The sequence below is a fragment of the Dicentrarchus labrax genome, unplaced genomic scaffold, assembly GCF_905237075.1.
Source record: "Dicentrarchus labrax unplaced genomic scaffold, dlabrax2021, whole genome shotgun sequence".
NCBI lineage: Eukaryota > Metazoa > Chordata > Actinopteri > Moronidae > Dicentrarchus > Dicentrarchus labrax.
The window spans coordinates 2,745,831-2,758,981 of record NW_026136724.1 but is presented as its reverse complement, the minus strand read 5'-3'; the positions used below and the strand labels follow the sequence as shown (position 1 = coordinate 2,758,981).

General features: G+C 39.2%; 1 long non-coding RNA gene across 2 annotated transcripts; it reads left to right on the top strand.

Annotated features, from left to right (window-relative positions):
• The first annotated feature begins 2,949 nt into the window (after nucleotides 1–2,949).
• LOC127358564 (uncharacterized) lies at nucleotides 2,950–12,930 on the top strand. 2 transcript variants are annotated; one of them, XR_007882474.1, is made up of 3 exons: nucleotides 2,950–3,324; nucleotides 3,471–8,963; nucleotides 9,071–12,930. It is a non-coding gene; the product is annotated as an uncharacterized LOC127358564 (long non-coding RNA). The 2 variants fall into 2 exon arrangements; XR_007882473.1 differs by having other exon boundaries at nucleotides 3,471–12,930.
• Nucleotides 12,931–13,151: the final 221 nt, after the last annotated feature.

Genomic DNA, 13,151 nt, shown 5'->3' with positions numbered 1-13,151 from the left:
CAAGAACGAACAAAAAGAGAATAAAAGTTAAGAAAGTTAAAAAAGCGAACTCAAAGGCTGGAGCACGTTTCAGCTGCAGCTTTCGGGCATGCGCACTACGATATGATTATGATGAAATGATTATGGTTCTTTTCTTTTTCTCCACAGAGGGTTGGTCACTGTGGAAAAGAACACAGCTGCATGCCAATAACAAAAATAAAATATATAACAGTGATATTATATAAAGGGATATTTTACACCAGCTGATCAGTGGAACCCACTGTTATAGTGTGGAGAGGGGCCATGGGACTACTAAGTTGCTAGCGGTCACATACACCAGTAGAGTTCTGTCATCTCATCTCATAAAATGAAATTCTAATGTAATTTCTGCACATGGCGACCTTTAGCTCATTCTTCCAGAAGGACATTCACACAGAGGACAGTGGTTGGGTATAAATGAACTGACTGTAATCTCCCTCTTTCAACTTAAAAAGGATTACTGTATGCAGGGTGCTGTAATGGACCTGAATTTGTCTGTGATAAAAACCACAATACTGATATCAATAAATGTGGGCAGCTGCTGCTTAAATGACAGGAGTGGGTTTGTGATTGAACAGCAATCAATTTGCATTCATGCATCAGCTTGGACACTCTGCGGGGGAAGTGAATCACAATCACTCAATTTACCAAGAATAAGATTTAGAGTTCACAGTGCATTTAAGTGGTACCGGTGCAAAAATATGTTAAGAACTTTCCTCCTAACCAATTTTAAGACAAAATCTTTCTTTTCATTGTGTGACAAAGTGGACTCATCTCTGTCATTTGTCACTTAGTTATGTTGGTATTTACTTAACAAACGAAACAACAGGTAACCTAACATGTTGTTTCGTTTGTACACCTCTTGTTTATTCATTATTCATCATATAGCCTACATTACATTAACCATAAATTCATTTCAGCTGGTAACGCATGTGCACACTATCCCGGGTCGGTTTTGTGTTCAGCGTTATTTCTTTATAATCTTCAACATCCATCAATCAAGGTTACAACAATAATGACAGGCAAAGGTTGTTTTTTTCAGTATTTTTTATTGCTCATTTCGTTCTATTTAGCACATATAAAGTGTAATTATTTCAGTACGTATCTTACCTGGCACCGAAAGCAATGCGCCGGTTAAATGAATAAGATTAAGTCCCCAATTGCGTCAGGGACGTACCAAGTTAACAGGGGAATAAGTTGAATATTTAATTCTGTTTAGTTCTCAGTTTATGAATGGTGGGGAATAATGAGTTGGTGATACATTCAAACGCCATAGGAAATTTGATTGGTATATGGGTAATGATGTTTATTGAAACTTGTGTCTTGATAAAAGATATCTGTAAATAATACCACCTGAAGTGAGGATGGTTTAATCCATGTCTGGTCTTCAGACAGGTAAGAAATGTATAAGGATCAGTTCTCTTGGGGAAGCGAGAGGAAGGGGGAGAGATAAATTGCGCCTTAGACAAGTGCTGTTAATTTGAATCTAGTATGAGTTGATTTTTCCTCAGTTTTTTGTAAATATGTTTAGTTGTTGTTTTTTTTGTTGCTTTTCACATTTTGGGAAGCACTTGAATAAATGCCCACACAAAGGGATTTATACCACAACGTCCTGAGTCTGCCTCCTACTTATGACCTACTCTGGCAACACCTATCTTACACATTGATTAAGTTGCTAGTAATTTCAGTGTTTGGGTAATTAGGCTACTGTCTAATTGAGAGCCAATTTGCTGCCTGTAGTTTGCAGGGTTATAAGATTAGGGATTAGGTTTCATCAATTTAATTAGCTCTACCCACCATTGGTTTTATTACACTCCAAGTTAGTGAGTGTGAAACAGCAAATGTTGGTTGGCATGAATATTACTCATTTGTTATACCAACAGCCTGTAATTTTAAAGGAATTTACAAATTCAGTAAGAACTAGAAATGTAGCTTTTAGTGTATAAAAGTTTGTTTTTGATTCATTTATGAAGAATAAAATAGATAGAATAAACCTTTTGGTTGCCAGATTATAAATAATCCCATTGTCTGATATTTAACCTTCTCTAGTATGACACTTGGCTTTTCTCTTGAGTTAGTGTTTTAACTCTTTATGGAGGACCATGCCAACCAGGGGCAGATCCAGAGAAATATTCATTGAGTGTCCAGAGGTTGCATGTCCCAGCAGTTACCAGATGAGGCATGGGCCAAAAATCAAAGTATATGTCAAATAAAATTGTCCAGAGATGTTTTTTGTCGTTTTAGGTTGTTCTTATCACGCTGATGTTTGTGTTCATTTTTCTGATCAGTGTGGTTTTAATGAGTTATTTGATTTGATTGGGTTAACAGAGCATTGGTTGTCTTGAACAAAAAGGTTTTTAAAATTGTCATATTTTACAGTCATAATCAAACATGTAATGTTATCCTTTACTGCCCAACACTGTTTATTAACAACTTATAAATGTACCTACTGTTTATTAACATTCACAATTGCAGATTTGGTTGGTACTGTGGCTTCCTGATGTGTAGAACTATAGGGATGTGTAGTATACATTTTGTAGAGCAAGGCTGAAAGGCTGCTTTAAAGTTCTGTAAGTAAATCCCAGTGCTCAGAGGTGGAAATATACGCATGAGTTCACCTGTGAATGTAAATGTTACTGATAAATACTAATTTATTATAAGCCATCAAGACTGCAGTTATATTAAAGTCATTATTGGGGTAATCTAACGTCATGATAAGTTTTCTGACTCTCAAATTTGCAATCGCACATAATTTCCTGTTTGTTCAGTGGTACATGTGGTGTATATTTCCTCTATGTTACTTGCTACTTTTTAATCCCAGTATGAGTCTATGGTACTGTATGGAGTTCCCAACTGTCCAACTAGTGATCAGCATTTAAGAGTAGCAGGGACCCCCGTGGAGCTTAACACTTGGCTCTCTGCACGGCAGCATGTCCACAGGCACTGTCTGTTACTCCCGCACCCAGGAGAGAGAGCTCCCAGTCAGGCTTTGAGCTCGGCAGGAGAGCCCCCAGACAGTCTGGATGAAAGGGGGAGCCTCACCGGCAAGATCAATCCTCTCTGAGAGGAAGAGAGAAAAAGAGGGGTCGAAATAAAGAAAGGAGTCGGAGAATAGGAAGAGGAGAGCAAGTGAAAAAAAGAGAGGAGAACAACTCCAGCCGACTGAGCACAGAGAAACAGGCTTTGGGCTAATGAAGACTGTGCCACTCGTAGAAAAAGCACACAGCAAAACAAAGCCCACTAGATCCTCGCTATCAATATTTGAGACACCCATTGAAGAAAAACCGCATTCTTCTCCAAAACAAGGTTTGTCCTTAGGAAGGTACTGGATTATGTGTGTGTGTGTGTGTGTGTGTGTGTGTGTGTGTGTGTGTGTAGGTTGTAAACAGTAAAATGAATTAATGGTGTCTGTAGCTCTCGCTCTTTTTTATCGATGTGTTTATCTGCTTCAGGTCGGAGCTGAGCGCCACCCTGGTGAGTCGAGGTTGTGCCGAGTTCGGCTCTGACGTTTGTAGGTGTTCAATCCAGAAACTTAAGGATCAGTGCAGCCCACGTCTGTGAGGATGGATCAGGTCTGTTGTTTTATTTGACTTCACAGAAATCTCATATTAAAAGAATACATCTGCAGCTATTCTATAATATACTATAATATTCTAAAATAGTGAAGTTACTGGGGGCTATTTTTAGTGGCGGATTAATCTACATTTGGGGATCTAGTGAGTATTTAGGACAGCAGGACAGAGTATAGATAAACTGTCTCTGTTCATGGTTATGAAGGAACATGTAACTGTTGCACTGCAGTGTGGCTCACTGATGTGTTTTTAACAGTTTTTGGACAACAATGAAACATTTTTTTGTTAATGAAATGAACACTTTGGTTTGACTCTGTATATGGGATATGTTGACTATAAAAATACAAGATATCACCAGACCCATGCTTTAAGAGGTATACAGGATGTGGCAGCCTTGATTTAAAAAAAAAAGGAAAACAAATCCCCAACTGAAATGTGTTAATATGAAAAGGAACGCTGACTCAAGAACAGCGGTATGGTTCTTTACAAATTAGAATAAAATTCCTTTCCAAATGTCCTGTTTTCATAAATCTGCACATAAATATCCTGAGTGGAGAAGCCAGAGATTGAAAGAAAAAGTGCAGATATATCACAAAATGATTTTGCAAAAAAGTTGACATAAGGAACAAATGTGGATGCAATAAAAGGTGATAAAAAGGTTTACATAGGCCTATACACTAGATGTTGCAGTACCTGCTGCTGCAGCTTCTGTTGTAGTCAAGGCTGTACCTCCAGCCACATCCTAAACTAGATACTAAAACTTTGGTAAAAGTAGGTTTATATCATTTGAAAAAACAGATTTTGACAGTACAGTCCCGTTGCTACATTACTCATCCTTAAAAGCTACTAGGCGCCTCCTGTCTGACCCCTGCAGCCCTCCTGGCTCTGTGAGGATTGGATCTGTGAGAAGTCCCGGCTCATGATCAGCAGAGCGAGATGTGGAGAAGGTGAACAAGTGCTGGGCCGGCATGATGGCAGGCACCGCTGCTCCTGCCCTGAGACACGAGCAGCACACTGTCTGTCTGAGCTCAGCAGCTGGACTGCTGTCAGTCTGCGTGCAGGTGTCTGTCACTCTCTCTGGCTGAAGCCTGAGATGCTTACTGCCTCTTTCTCTCCTTTTTTCATTGTTCCTTTTGCACACGTATACCTCACCTTAAGAGCCGATACTGAAGCCAGGTGCTTTTAAAATCTTTTTGCGACTTGGCAACTTTCTTATTTTCTATCTTTGTACTTCCATCTGGTCCTCCTCTCCCTATATATACACACATTGACTTTAGTTTCTAATCTGAATTTATTTTCTTTTTTTTTTAATGCAGCATGGTCAAACAAGTTATCATAGCACACATATTCATCATTGTTATGTCATTAGGTCTCTTATTTTGTATTATAGTTCAGGGCAACCTGCGGCTCTGGAGCCCCTCTCCAGTGGCTCACTATGGCTTTGACAAAAAATAAGGTGGAAATGGAAAACAGTTATCTTTTAACTTTTTTTATTTATCACTGTTGTAATGATTGTTACATTCTCCAATTGTAATTGTGCCATCAGGCCCCCAAGCTGTGGAACAGCCTTTCAGAGAAGATTAGGATAGCTAATTCTATCACTTCATTTAAGTCTTCTTAAAATGCACTCTTCTTTTAATTATATTTATTTTTATGTATTGCTCAGTTTTACAGTGTTATTGCTTATTCTATATATTGTTACTGATAGTGCTATAGTCTTAGGGCAATGTTTGATGTTTGTTATGTTTGTGAAGTAATCCAAAAACTACAATCAGATTTTTTTTGTAATCCAATGGATTATGTTACTCATTTAAAAAAAAAAAGCCATCTAATTTGTATTCAGAAACTGACTACATTGCAAAGTAATCTCAAAGTAATTCTATTTAGTTTATTATCTATTATCTATTTATTTTCATACTCTTGGTTATTATTTGATTAATTTAGTTGGTGTAATGTTCAATTGTAAATGGACTGTACTTATATAGCAACTTTCTAGGCTTGCAACCACTCAAAGTGCCATACACTACATATCACATTCACACACCGATGGCACAGCATCAGGAGCAATTTGGGGTTCAGGATCTTGTTTAAGGACACTGCACTGCAGCAGGAGAAGCCAGGGATCAAACCACCAACCTTCTGATTGGTGGAAAACCCGCTCTACCTTAAATTTCCCGGTTGTGGGATCAATAAAGGATTATTTGATTTTATGGTATGTTCTGGAAGCAGTCAGCTGACGTGTACTGTACAGGATTTGCTGTTAGAGGGCTGAACAGGAAATAATCACTGGCATGGCTCTTTAATTTTGGGTGTAAAAGGAACTGCTGTGGATGTGGGCTTCTTTTATTCACCACTAAAATCACTGAGGACCTCTGCCTCTCTGCCTTCACCACTTCCTTCACCGCTGTCATCAGCACAGCAACACAGGTGAACCAGTCCACTGCCTAATTAGAGGGTCAGAGAGGAAAGAAGGAGCAGCAATTTAACACAGACCTGATTTCCTTACGGTCCTTCATCCCACTGTGCTCAGGCAGGGACAACCCAGAGAGAACCATTCAGCAGTTTATGCGCCTACGCAACAGGCAGCCAACTTCTATTCAAACACACAGAGAACAACGTGCAGGAGCTGTTATACATAGAGGGGGAGCTGGGAGAGAGGAAAACTAAAGGGCATTTAAAGGTTAAAAGCAATCTGGGTTGGGATTAGGTGAGCAGTGTCAATACATTTAGGAGTAGCTGGCTCCCATCCTGCAATCTGCTAAACAGCTTATTATCCTGGCTGAGTAACTTTCACACCCTGGTAGCTACACTGCAAAAAAGGAATCTCAAGAAATTAAAAAAGCCTTGTTTCTGGTAAATGAGTCTTCTTTTGTGTCTAAAAAGAAAAGTAATTGTCAGCATGTGTTGCACTAGAAAGTAATCTTGTTTTAAGAAAATATATCTAACTGACTTAAAAAGATATGACAACTAATACTGAGCTAGATAAAACCAGTAAAAACAATGGTTTGCATAATATCCCAGAAGGGGAGGAGGTCACGGGGCAGACCGAGGACCAGGTGGAAAGATTATATTTCAACACTGGCCTGGGAATGCCTCAGGATCCCCCAGTCAGAGTTGGCCGGGAAAAGGGAAGTTTGGGGTCCTCTGCTGGACTTGCTACCCCTACGCCCCGATCCCGGATAAGCGGATGAAGATGAGATGTATTATTTAATAATTCAGTGGCTAGATTTTTATACTGTGAAAACAAATGCTTTGGCTCAACAAAAAAATTAACATAACACACAACAGTTTGCATCAATCCGTTTGAGTAATGACAACTTGAAATGAAACTAAGTTTGGGGAATTAGCTTTTTCTCCACAATCAAAGATATTTTAAAGTACCACTTAATAATTGGTAGCATACATTTTTTTTTTGTTTTGTTTATTAAGGGACACTGTAAAACCAGATAGGTTAATTTAACTTCACTGAAAATTAGAATCAGAATCAGAATCGGGTTTATTGCCAAGTACGTTTTCACACATACAAGTAATTTGTCTTGGTGCATTGGTGCATAAAAATCACACAAATATAAAGTAAAAATTTAAATAAATAAAGATAAGGATAAAGATAGAAAGATCCAAAACTGTACAGGAAAGATATGTGCAGGACATAAAAACCAATGGGAGTGCATTAATGTAATGCATATATACAGGGTGGGTATTAAGAGTAATAATAAAGATTACTTAAAATGTTCAATGTAATCCATTTTAAACAAGAAATTTTGTTCAAATACTTAATTATTACCTTACAGTGTAATTACAATACACAACTAGTTTTTCTACATTATTTATTTATCAACACAACTCATCAAAATAATGTTTGAGTTAAGAGGTTTTGGCTTACCCCATTTTTTAAATTTTTTTTATTGTTCAATACAAGAAAATTTGATTATGTTTAAGAATATTTGGCTAGTTTCTAGAAGGGCTGTTTTTGCAGTGGGTGACACTCTTTATAACCCTAAAGAGTGGTGCAGGCCACTTTTACACAAGTTCCCACAGCAGCTGAATCCTGCCTCCGGAAACCTTTCCACAGTTGAGATGAAAAATATTTCTGATCAGATTTACAATAAAATATGTTGGAGACAGCAGACAGAGGAGTTACTGTCCTCACTGCTGCTGCCTGCTCTTTCCTACACTGTCCCCGGCTGCTCTACGCCAGCACTATAAAATATTATTGCTGATCATAATTCTGATGTACAGCAGGAGTCAATGAGGACTTTTTGTTGGTAACTTAGAATGCAAAACAGAAACAGCAAAATGTGATTGAATCAGAGTTAATAATATACTGAGTTTGAGTCTAAGGGTTTGTTGAAAAAGAAAATATTTTTAGCTCTTGCAGCAACTGCTGAGAAAAAACAACAACTGCTGCAAAGTCACTAGGGGCCACCAAAGCTTCATGGGGGGTTGTAAGGGCCTTCTTGATTTTTAGGCGTACTAGAAAACATATGCATATAATATGTGGGAATCTAGGGGATCGATGGATAGGCTAAGTTACATGATATGGTCACATGATTAACAGGTAGTCAAGAAGTAATAAAAGGTTTTCCGGTAGTTTTTCTCAGTAGAGAGCCCTTTGACTCCTGCACCTTGCTTTGGTGGACTCTCATGTAGGTATGCAGACTTCATTTTGTCGTTACTTATTCTGTCAGCGTTTGTAATGACTGCAGCTTAAGGTTGATTTTATGATTATGGTCCCACTAGAGCGATAGCCAGACTACGGTTTTGATTAGTGCTATCCCTTTGTTTGTGTTTCCTTTATGCGACCATGTGTTATTTGTTTCAGTTTATAACTGATGCGACCACCAAAAAGCTGCTGTGGCTATAGAGACCAGAGACATGGGTAAATAATGTGCCTATCTGTGTGTTTTAATGTTTTTAGTCTTTCGATATTTATAATGTTTGTTTTATATGTGTAGCTCTGGAATCTCTCCTTCCTCTTCCTGCATTACTGTCTTTACTGACATTTTACATATGTACAATATACTATAATATTTGGACTGGTAACTAATGTGTTTTATTTGTTTTCTCAAAGGGACCGGTTTTTCCTATTTTTTTTTTTCCAGCTGTCTGGTGGTTGTTTCCTATGCCTCACCATACTGGGAATTGAGGTTTATATGTAGTAGCATAGGCCAGGTGTTAAGACATACTGCGTATCGTATTTTTGGTTGCTAATTGTAATCAATGCAGGGTGCTCTCCTCTCTTCTGTGCATCCACAGCTTGACTCTGTACAAGGCTGGGCCAGAGTCAACACACTGCTTCATTACCGTCGTGGGACTACATTGGCTGACACTCCAACTCCGACACTGCATGATACTTTATAGTGTATATTATAGGTGTGTGTTGTGTGTGTGTGTGTGTGTGTGTGTGTGTGTGTGTGTGTGTAGTGCATGCTTCCATTTTTTTGTGTTGGGCCTGCTGTCACTCTTTTTGTCTCCCACAGGATTGCTGGGGTGGTGTGTATGAGCAGACTGACCCTACTACTGTGAGAGAGTAAACTCCTTTTTACCATCTAACTATTTATCTGTCTTCTAATTCACCTTATTGACTCTTGATATTTTCAATTTTATATGAATTGTTATCTTGTAATAAAATATAACTTATTTTTGCATACTATCTGCCACCTACCAATTGCTCCTGTTCGGGGAAGTCATAGACTGACATCATCATTGGCTACATGATATACTTATGAAGATATTGAAGGTTTAAGGGTTCCTCCTATCCCTCATCAGGTTGTCAGGTTACAGAGAGTATTCCCTATATTGAGTACCACATATATTTCTCTAAATCACTCATTTTTTAAAGTTACGTAAAGTAACTTACAACCTTTTCCTAATCATAACCAAGTAGTTTTTGTGCGTAAACCTAACCAAACTGAAACTGTTTCACCACGTTAACCACGCAAGCTTTACTTGAAAGTGTAACCAGATGCTGCATTTTTATTATTGCTAATCTGACTGCAGATAACTGCAGATGACTGTGATTTACAATACTGTGGGCAGAAGCACTGAGTGAGAGTCAAGCAGCAGCTCTCAGAGATGTCAACTAGATTTAGTTGACAATAATTATGTTATTTAACCACAGATCCTCTCCAGACATGTATTTAAACAATATACAAATAGTCTGTCGAACAAGAATGTGTGTCTGATATGTTTTTTCTGAAATAATGTCCACATTCAAATCCTTAAAAAGACATCATCTTCTACCTCATGGAAATTCCAGAATCACTGAATATACAAATATTGTTCTAAAGTTTTGCTGCTGGACACAAGATGTCTCCTACTTCTCAGTGGATGTGCACTGGTGGATCACACTAAAGGTCTAGTGTGTAGGATTTAGTGGCATCTAGTGGTCTAGTTGCCGATTGCAAGGCCATTGCTTCCCCCTCCCCTGCCAAGCGTGAAGGAGAAACTACGGTGGTTGTGAAGCATGCAAAAAACACCAAGGCCACTATTTAGAGCCGGAGTTTGGTTTGTCTGTTCTGGGCTACTGACAGTTCAACATGGCGGGCTCCATGAAAGTTGACTCGGGGCGTCTGTAGATTAAAAACAGCTAATTTTAAGGTAACAAAAACACAATAATTCTTATTTCACTGTTCATTCCACAATGAAGTCCTTATTTCCGTGGTCCAGTTCAAACTGTGTAGGTCAATACGTCAGAAACCAACTATTTGCAACAGTTATCACTTGATAATAGTGTTACAGACTTGTTTGCACATGTACTGAACACCTCAACATTTGTATATCAACCATGGTTTGTATCAATCTGGTTGGTTCTAGAAGCGGCACAGAGTGGCAGCTTGACGCAACAGCTCCCACTCCGCCTCTTATTTTTTTGCCTTAAATCTTACTACTTCTTTATTCCTTCTTAAACAGCACTGTGTTTATTGTTGTAAACAGACCTCCAGTGTTGGTAGTTAATTTTTTACTTTTTTAGCCGTAGTTGAAGTTTGGACACAAGTGGACACAACAACCACCACACAACAAAACACCGGAGGTTATTCACGTGAGGACTTCCTACGGTATCAGGATTTACGTGTCGCATGCCTGAGGGAGATCCCGGTGGAGTTAAGGAGACGAAGGAGAGAAACCAGAGCAGACACGTTGGTGAGGACCAAGAAGACGGTGGCGGTGGAGATACAAGCCATGTCTTCCCTCGGTTGTCATGGGAAACGTACACTCGCTAAACAACAAGACGGACGAGCTCTCGGCCCTGGTCAACGGACAGCGAGAGTATCTGCAGTGCAGCATATTATGTCTGACGGAGACATGGCTGAATGACATTACACCAGACTGTTCAGTGGAACTAGCCGGCTTTTCACTAGTTCGGGCAGACAGGAGGAAACGGTAAAAAGTCTGGAGGAGGGCTCGCTGTCTTTGTGAACTCTAAATGGTGTAACCCTGGACATGTTGTCAAGAAGGCAGAAATCTGCACACCTGATATTGAACTGCTGGCCATAAGGCCATACTATCTGCCCCGTGAGTTTGTTTACATTCCTCCATCGGCAGTAGCGGCGCACGCCTGTGACGTCATCCACTCCACCGTTGCAGACCTGCAGACACGTCATCCCAGGGAAGCTGAAAGCCATCATGGACAACCCCTGTCATCCTCTCCACGCTGAGCTGAGGAGCATCTTCAGCTACAGACTGACCCAGCCCCGTACCTCAAAGCAGTTTGGAGGCTCATTTTTACCATCAGCCATCAGACTCCACAACGCCACAGCACCCAGTAACTCCAACCCCAGCAGACAAAGACTGGCTTAGACTGCACTATTTATATTTAATTTCCACTTTAGTAGTTTTAGTTTAGTTTTAGTTTTAGTCAAGTTTAATATTCTGCTTATATTTTGGACTCCATGTCCTACTTGAACAACAAATAGTGTATATACTTTAATTTATAGTTTTTATATCTTCTAATATTAATAATATTAGCAATATTTTTCTGTGATATTCTTTGTTTTCTGTTTTTGCGCTGCTTTTCCTTATTGCTGCTGTGTCAACCTGAATTTATCCTTAGGGGGATAAATAATAAAGGAATTATCTATCTATGGATCAGATGTGAAAGGTGTTTGCATGTTAGGATAAATCCAGAGAGGATTATCAGTTCTACACAGCTGTAACATCTGTAAGCTCATTGCTTTGGTTTTGCAGCATATTTACTCACTGCCCTTGATTTACTGTTTATATTTGTCTTATTATTAGTTTATTGCCAGTCATCTTTCAAAGACTTTCAGTTTCACTAACCTGTATGAACAGTTTGTTGGTTTGTTTGATTGATCAGCATTGTGTCCAGCAGCAGCAGGCAGAGGTTTTCAGTGAAAAAGCTCTTAAAACCCACTGTAAAGCACCAACAGCACACACAGTCAGAGACCAGCTGACGAGCCCGATATATTTCTCAGGGTTTGGTGACCAAAAACAGCTAAAACGGAGAGAGAACATTGGCCTTCTATTCAATTTAATTCAATTTTATTTGTATAGCGCCAATTCACTCTACAAATAGAGCAGGTCTAGACCGAACTCCTGGTAGCCCCTGGTCCAAACAGGGCCAATATGTATTGTCATAACATTAATAAAAACATCTTTCTATTAAATGACCCTATTTGGACACATATCTTATCATTGATTATTTCTGTTAATATCTCTTTAAAGTATGTTATATTGGATCTGTTTAGCACATGGAACATTGCCAACACACCTACATGATTTAACCATATGTGGCTGCAGCGGGAATAAATAGGACTGAATTGAATTGAGTCATGTTGGTGATGCATTTTATTTTTCTTTCATTTATTACCTGGCTGCTTTGTGGCCAGTAGCCAACACTAATGCATTAGGTGGGAGATCATTAAAGAGACTATTACCTCGCTGTTTCTTCGGCAGACAGTGGATGAGAATCACATTTTCTATTATGAATGGAGCCAACGACCAATCTGGGGTGAATTTCTGCTTCATAATATATTTCTCTCCCTCTCCCCTACTCTGCCGTTAGCTCTCTCTGCCTCTCTCACTCTTTATCTCCTCAGTTTCGTGCCTACTGGATATCCCATCTATTTCCCAGGCCCTGATTTTAATTTCCTGTCCGCTGTCAGTTATAGACCGTCTCCACGGCAGAGAGCAGGAGAACACAGAGAATAAGAAAGAGGAGACCCACAGCAGTAACTACCCGCTTGATGTTTCCCTGGGACCCGTCCAGCTCTGTTCTAACCTCGCAGGGGACATTGTTAGAGAGAAATAGAAAAAGAGGCCGGAACCATATTTTTCATTTACATTGTCTGCAGAAGAATAAAATATTGATTATGATTGACCCTTGCTGTCCCGCCCCATTTTGCTCTGTGCTCCAATAACAGTTGAACAAGCCTCAGTCAGAACCTCGGGCAACTTCCTTCTTTCCTGTACTTAGATATGCTATGTGCTAAAAGACAACATTTTGAAGATGGTTAAAAGATAAAAGCAACATAAAGGCCTATATAATCACATCAATCATTAGTTAGCTAGCTAGCTAATTACACATTGATGTAAATTAGC